Below are 8,181 nucleotides of genomic sequence, written 5' to 3' on the forward strand. Positions count from 1 at the left end.
GTGTTGGCTATTTAAGAAGGACGACATCCAGAAGATAAAGGTGAAGGAGATGAGAATGCTTCAGTAGATATGTAGGTAAACTAGTAAAGATAGGATTAGAAAATAAGTTATTCGAGATAAGGTGAGAGTGGCATCGGTGGAAGCCAAGATGAGGAAAGCAAGGTTGAGATGGTTCAGTCATGTGAAAAGGAAGGGCGTAGATGCCCCAGTGTGAAGGTGAGAGAGGTTGGATAGGGATGGGTTCAAGCGTATTAGAGGTAGACCAAAGAAATATTGGAGGGAGGTGATTAGACATGATATGGAATAGCTCCAGCTTACCGTAGACATGACCCTATACAGAGAGTTGAGGAGGAGCCGAATTAGGGTAGAAGGTTAGGTTAAGTTTAGGATGTTGTATCTTTTGTTGTTCTACTTGGTGTATCTTTTGTCCTTTGACTATGCCTTTTCTTCTATGATATTTTGTCCTTTGGTTATGCCTTGTCTAGATTATTTTATATTGAGCATTGTTCCATTTTGAGCTGGGGGTGTTTTGAAAATAGCCTCTCTATCTCATTTCTGAGGTAGTGGTATGGACTACGTACACTTACCCTTCCCAGACTCCACTTGGTTGGAATATATGAGGTCTGTTATTGTTGTTGTCACATACAATTTTCTTAACTCAAATATTTTGCAGAAACACAATAGATCTTTGCTTGAAATTCGAAACACAATAGATCTTTAGTTGAAATTCTTAGGTTTTCTCAAATAGGGTTCTCAAAGTTTGTGCTCCATAAGGTATGTGGTCAAAACCCTTTTGGGTATATATGTATTTTTTCAGATTGCATATAAAAATTCTTTAACCCACTTGAAAATTTGCAGGAATAGAATTCTCTAATGTTAAAGGAGGAAGGAGTAGAGTTCATAATTTTTGAGGTTATAGAGCCAACGGTAACATTCATGTGTATCCCTATTTTTATTTACTATATTATGTCATATCTCAGTCTTAAAAGTTTCTCTGACTTTTCTTTTTTGGGTAAGATAAAAATTCATTTTTGAAGTTCTAGACTTTTGGTGTTGTTACTATAATTACATGTTCGTAGTATATTGGGTATGTTGAAGAGGAGAAAAGAGAGTTCAGAAATTTGGCAAAAGGAGAATTAATAAAGTTTTAAAAATAATAAATGTTTGTTAGTTAAATTATGGTTAGAATCTTACTTTAGTTAATTAAATCTTAACCATTAATTTTAACTCATGCCATGTGTCTAAGAACTTAAGGAAAATGGATACAATGAAAATGGAGAGGAGTCTAACCCGTAGTGTATTATGTGAATTTGTATTTAGTTTCTCTATTTTTGATATGGGATTTCTCTAAGGTGTCATATGTACTACTTTTTTGTATGATTTTTTCCAACCTAGAATCCTACTGATCAAGTACCATCCATCATACCGCTTAATCATGATATAATGCACAGACTATCACTTATGGTGCAGAACATTGTTATGCTACTACTTATCATTGTTCATTTGATCAATGAAATATACTATGTTTGGACTTATCACTTATATGCTGCAACATTTCATTTTTTTAGAAATTTAAAATATCTTTATTAGGAAACAAATCTTGTGAGTTAGATTAACGCAGATTGACATATGATATTTCAAGTTACTTGTTATTTGTTTTTTCTGGTGGAGCCGGTGGAGACAAAGCATGTGATCTGTACCACAAATACAAGGTGTTTACAATCCATGTTTTTTAATCTAATTCTTTAACTTTCCTGACTATGATAAATGAACATGATAAAACAAAATTTGGTACCGTCAATAGTTAAAGGAGAGTTTTGTCTTGTTAGAAGTATGATTGATATATATCAGTTATAAGATGGACAACTATAATGAGCAAATTATAGATGTAGAGTCAGATAAAATTCTTGATTATTGTATTTCATAGAACTACAACGAATATGTACAACTTCTCCAATCTTTCAACTTTCTTAACACCATACCAAAGAAAACATTGAACTCTGGGTCTTTAAGCCTTGCTCTTGAACAATATTATCAAAAGTAAAAAAATGCAAAATTTTTGAACCCTCTTCTCCTCCATTTTTGAAGTTCTAGACTTTTGGTGTTGAATCAGTGCGTGTTCTAGGTTTAGTGGATTAGTTTTTGAGATGGTTAATCATAGTAACTTCATCTTGAAAGAAGTAGAGGTGGAGCTTGGATTTTGAGTGTACGAGTTTTGGATTCGGTAAAAGACAGCATACTCAGTTCCAAATCAATTATTTACACTCCCTCTATTTCAATTTTATTTTTCTAGTTTTGAACTAAAGATAGGTAAATGACGTTTAATATTGTAGTATTAAACATGCCATGAGTAAGTTATTTTTGATAGGATAAAAGAAAATATGAGGCAAATAAATTGGAATGGAGGGAGAGCATAATAAGTGGATCTTAAAACACAAAAGTTATTTTTGATAGGATAAAAGGAAATATGAGGCAAATAAATTGGAATGGAGGGAGAGCATAATAAGTGGATCTTAAAACACAAATGCAGGGTCAAGGCCAAAATTCTGAACTTGCAGACATGCTTGTAGCTCCGTCCCTGGATAGAAAAAGAGGAAAAGTAATTGTTATAGTACTCTACTACTCTATTGTTATACTAGAGGGTCCATTATATGTCCAGGGAAATGATAAATATTGTTTCTTTATAAAAGTTAAATTAGATTGTCATGATTTTGCTGAAAGCACAATAAGCTCTAATGTTGAGATAGCTACTAAAGTTGTCTATCACATGAGAAGGCTAATTGAGAATGTGAGATGTTCAAATGCTACTTCAATAATTTGTATTAATTTCAAATTTTGTTGATTTTACTGAAGTCAAATTCAATTTTTGGCTACCGCTCAGTCCAAAGATTAGAATATGATATATTTACTTGTTCAATTATAGTGTAAGATTTCTTAAGTTCTCAAGATATCTATGTAACCTCGAGAATTTCTTTGGTCCATTAAATAGATTAAGAGTGTTGTGGACTTCTGTGAGTCTGTCCACCTCCTAATTATTTGGAGATCTCTTGAAACTAAGATTCCATCCTTGGTTGCTCCATATTTCACTAATGCTAGCCTAGCCCTATGTTGTTGATTTAAACTGAAAACAACTTTATAAATGAGCCTAAGGGGATCATTTTCTATCCAATTATCCCGCTTAAAGGATGTTATCTCCATCTACAACTTAAAATATCCTTTTGATGGGACCACTGGAAAGAAGATTGCCCCCTCATGCTCTTATACCTGGTTCTTTTTAATTTAAATAAAAATCGAAGGAGCATTAGTGAAGATTGGAGTGACTAGGATGAGATCATTTTTAAGGATTCATTGTGTATCATATATCTCCCCTTTAAGAAAATCTACTCTCTTTTAATCATGTGTAACAAAAGCTACATCTTAATGTACATGCAGACAAATTTGTCTTTAAGTTTCAATTTATTTTTTATTAAAATTATATGTTCATGTATTATTGATTATAGACCATAAGTTTTGTGATAGGAATTTTGATGATCACACTCGAAGCATTTTTGGAAAAGCTAAAAAAGACTATTTTATTGATTTCTATGTCACGTAGAAGAAAAAAAAACTACTAAATTTTATACTTCATTTTTTTAGTTTGTCCAGCACATTACATTTGTGACTAGTTTCTCTTTGTTTGACTATGGGTTTGGAGTTTGTTGTGATATTTACAATACACTTTGATCTTGTATTTATTTTGATTATTGTCACACTTGTATCTTTAATTAATTGATTTGTTTTAATGATATAAAAGATAGGAATGGATAAAAGTTAGTTGAATATTATGAATAGAGCTGACCAAAGATATAGAGATGTAGTAGATAAATTTATTAATTGGGTGTTCAATAAATCTGGGGTGAGCACTATTATTTGATGTCCTTCTAAGGAGTGTAGAAACATTGTGTTTAAGCTGAGAATTGATGTACGACTACACTTGTTGAATAAGGGCTTCTGGGCTTCTTATAAAAGTGCGTGAGTATCATGGAGAAGTGTTGGATAGGATTGAAAATTCTAATCCTGCAGTAGTGAAGAAGTAGAAGATGATATAATTGAAGAGGATGATGTTATTAAAATGATTCATGATGCTTGTAGATATACAAATATGCAGGATACTACTAATTCTTGTGAGGGAAACGAAGAGCCAAATATGCATGCAATAAAGTTTTATAGATTATTAGAAGATGCTCAGACATAACTTTATCTGGGTTGCATAGAGTCTCAAAATTGTCTTTTGCTGTTAAATTACTTCACTTGAATTGCCTTAACCATTGGAGCAACAAATCTATGGACGAGTTGTTGAACTTATTTAAAGATGTTCTCCCTGAGGGATTATTTGTACCCAAGTCTTTCTATGAAGCAAAGAAAGTTCTTTCTAATCTCGGCTTGGGGTACACCAAAATTGATGCATGTAAGAATGCTTGTATAGTATATTGGCACAATTATGAGAATTTCCAATCATATTCCAAGTGTGGTGAATCTCGATGGAAGTCAAACGAACATAAAGGCAAGAAAGTAGCTTATAAAGTATTGCAACAATTTCCAATCAAACCAATGCTTCAAAGATTGTACATGACAAAAGAGACGACAAAAAAAATATGGTAGCACAAGGAGGAAAATATTGATGATGGTGTCTTGCTACATCCATTTGACTCAATTGAATGGAAATCCTTTGATGAGCGCTATCCTACCTTTTCAGTTGAGTTAAGAAATATTCGATTAGGTCTAGCAAGTGACGGGTTCTAGCCTAATGGGAATATGAGTTCCAATTATAGTATTTGGCCCGTCGTCCTAGCTACATATAATTTTCCACCATGGAATTGCATGAAAAGTTCATATTTCATGACGAATCTTCTTATTCCGAGCCCTAAGTGTAGGTAATGATATTGATATATACTTATAACCAAAGATTGAAGAGTTGAATGAATTATGAAATGGGGTGGAGACTTATGATGCACACTAAAAATCTAATTTTCTTATGCGTGTTGCTCTCATGTGGAAGATTAATGAATTTCCTGTATATAGTAACCTTTCAGGATGGTCAACCAAAGGCAAGCTTGTATGCCCTTATTGCCATAAGGATACACATTCAATTTCTTTACATAATAAGTTGTGTTATATGGGTCATCATCGTTTTCTTCCTACGAACCATCCATGGAGTAGAAATAAAGTTTTATTTGATGGAAAAGTTGAAATGGGGATGCACCTATTCCTTTAATAGTGTTGAAGAACTTGTGCAATTACAAGATTTAGGCAATGTGACTTTTGCTAAAAGAAAAAAAAGAAAGCGTAATGTTTCTAATGATGCTTATAATTGGAGGAACAAAAATATCCTTTTTAAATTGTTATATTGGAATGGTTTTCACCTACGACATAACCTTGATTCGATGTACATAGAAAGAAATATGTCTGAAAGTTTTTTATCAACTATGATGAGTATGGTTGAAAATACAAAGGACACATTGAAAAGTAGATATGATTTGGTGGACCTTGGAATTAGGAAAAGTTTGCTTCCAATTGTGGATGGAGATAATATATTTTTACCGACATCATGCTATGCTTTGTCCCTTGAAGAGAAGTTGAAGTTATGCCGCTTCTTAGCTAATTTGAAGGTTCTAGATGCCTTTTCATCAAATATTTCTAGGTGTGTTAACGTGCTTGAGAAAAATATACATGGGTTGAAGTGTCATGATCATCATGTATTATTGCAAAATATTTTACCAGTATCTATATGTGGATTATTGCCTAAGGAAGTTTGTGAACCAATTATTGCCTTAGTAAATTTTTCAAGAATCTATACTCTAAATGCCTGACAATTGAAGATCTTGATATCCTAGAGGCTTAAATTCCTATCATATTGTTCGAACTTCAAGTGGTTTTTCTTCTAGCGTTCTTTGATATCATGATTCATTTGCCAATTTACTTGTCAAGAGAGGCAAAACTTGGTGGACCTGTTCAATATCGGAATATGTACCCTTTTGAGAGGTATTTTATCATTCAAAAATTTAAATGTCAATATATATAAAATGTCATATTCTATAATTATATAAATAAGATATCTATAAATAGGTATTTGCTAGAACTAAAAGCATATAATCGCAACAAAGGTCATCCAGAACGTTCAATTGCTGAAGGGTATTTGGTAGAGGAAATCCTTACATTATGTTCACGATATTTTAAAAACATGTCAACTAAGTTTAACAAATCAACTAGAAATGATGATGAATCTGTATCAAATGGTGAGATGTCTATCTTTAACACATTGGACAAACAAAAGAGGCTTCAGATGGAGAAGATAAGCTACCTCATGATGAGTTCAATTTGTTAAGAGATTTCACAATACAGGGAATAAGTCTCTTATTAGTTCAAATACAATTTGACATTAATATAATTTAGTTAATCTTAACTAACACAAATTGTAGGGAATAAATAAGACAGATTGAAGTAGAAGGTTCAACGCATGCTCATAGGGTGCATAACAATAGATTTATTAATTAGTTTAGTGCATGCGCAGGTGTCTAATTAAATGACACAAAAAATATTACCATTTTTAAATGTTTTTATACTAGTCAGAATAGTGTTGCCTTTTTTGTAGATATTTTTACTATCTTTACAAGGTCGTGGAAATGATGAGCTCATAAGTCTAGCTGTTGGTCCAAAACCGTTGGTACATTGATATTCAACATATATGGTCAATGGATTTACATTTCAAACAAAGGACCTTAGAACAAAAACACAAAATAATAAATTTCTTGTGAGAGGAGATGTTTTAGACTTTAATAAAGAGTATTATAGGGCATTGAAGGATATCTATGAGTTGCGTTATACTGGAAATAGAAAAGTTCATCTGTTCAAGTGTCATTGGTGTGATATGGCTCACCTAGGAAGAGGATATAAGATTGACAAATATTATTTTACAAGTGTGAATACTCATTGTGTGTTGATACAAATGAGCCATTTGTGTTGGCATCTGAGTTTGAAAAAGTCATCTACTTGAATGATTTTGTCGATAAAGATTGTCTTGTTGTTGTAAAGACTAATCCTTGCGACCTTTTTAATGTGCCTGAAGTTGAAAGAGAAGCATCATTGAATGAAGAAATTTATCAACAAGATAAAGTTGAAGATATTTTGTGTGCCAATAATCAAGAAACTGATATTGAGGTGTCTTTGCATAAGGATGATATTGAACCAGAAACTAGTTTACAAACCAATGATCAAGAAAATAAGAAAGATGGTTTTATTAATGACAATTATACAGATATTTCAGATAATTAAAAATGTGAAGAAGAGTATCTTGATTATAATGATGGAGAAAACAGTGATATATCCTACTGAACGTTGAGACAAAAAGACAGAAGATAAGTTCTTCATATTTTGTGCTCTTATTAGGCTGGCATTTGTTTTGAGAAGTTATTATTAGGTTGATATCTAGTGTTTTGTGTTCTTAATAGGCTGACATCTTGTATTTTATGTTCTTATTATGATACCTTGTATTTGGCGTTGTTATGCTTGCAACTTTTATTTATAAATAAAATTAGTGTTTAAGTAGAATCAATAATTTTAAACAGTTTAACAAACTGTTTGATATTTTATAATTATTTGATTTAATTTTTAATTTATAAATTGATATTTTCCTCGATAGTAGATATATATTTTTTCATTTTTAATTTCTGGTTCTGATACACTTCTCCTTTTTAACCTAATGCTGTAGGAAATGAGAGGAGCTGGATAAGATAAAAGTGGAAGAGCAGGTGCGGGACATGGATGTGGACGTGGTAGCTTTCTAGAATGTATGAATTCTTAAACAACATTTCATCCACAAATACAATCAATAGGAGTTATTGTGCCTTCTTTGGTGACTGGACAATCATCTAATCCAAGCCAAGGACCTCTACAAACAAAAAAATGTCAAGTGGACCTGTCTAAAGGACATCCCTAGAGACACAATCATCAAGAAATCTAGACAAAATTATACGACTTAGCCTAGAGGATGAAACTAGTGTAGGTTAGTTCACGATAAACTTCTCTTCTTATTAATTCCTAACATATACATAAGCACCGTTGTGTCATCCTGCAGCTTTTCTTCTCAAGGTATTGCAATTTAATGAAATAATGCATGTTAAAGTCCTATTTGCAATCTGTTGA

General features: G+C 32.2%; 1 long non-coding RNA gene across 1 annotated transcript in view; it reads left to right on the forward strand.

Annotated features, from left to right (window-relative positions):
- Positions 1–622: 622 nt before the first annotated feature.
- The window catches only part of LOC107841277, a 14,236-nt gene continuing 6,677 nt past the window's right edge, over positions 623–8,181 (forward strand). The window contains exons 1-2 of the long non-coding RNA XR_007045149.1: positions 623–927; positions 7,748–8,041. This is a non-coding gene — a long non-coding RNA (uncharacterized LOC107841277). The remainder of the gene's footprint in view (positions 928–7,747; positions 8,042–8,181) is intronic.

The sequence above is a fragment of the Capsicum annuum genome, chromosome 9 (genome assembly GCF_002878395.1).
Source record: "Capsicum annuum cultivar UCD-10X-F1 chromosome 9, UCD10Xv1.1, whole genome shotgun sequence".
Lineage (NCBI taxonomy): Eukaryota > Viridiplantae > Streptophyta > Magnoliopsida > Solanales > Solanaceae > Capsicum > Capsicum annuum.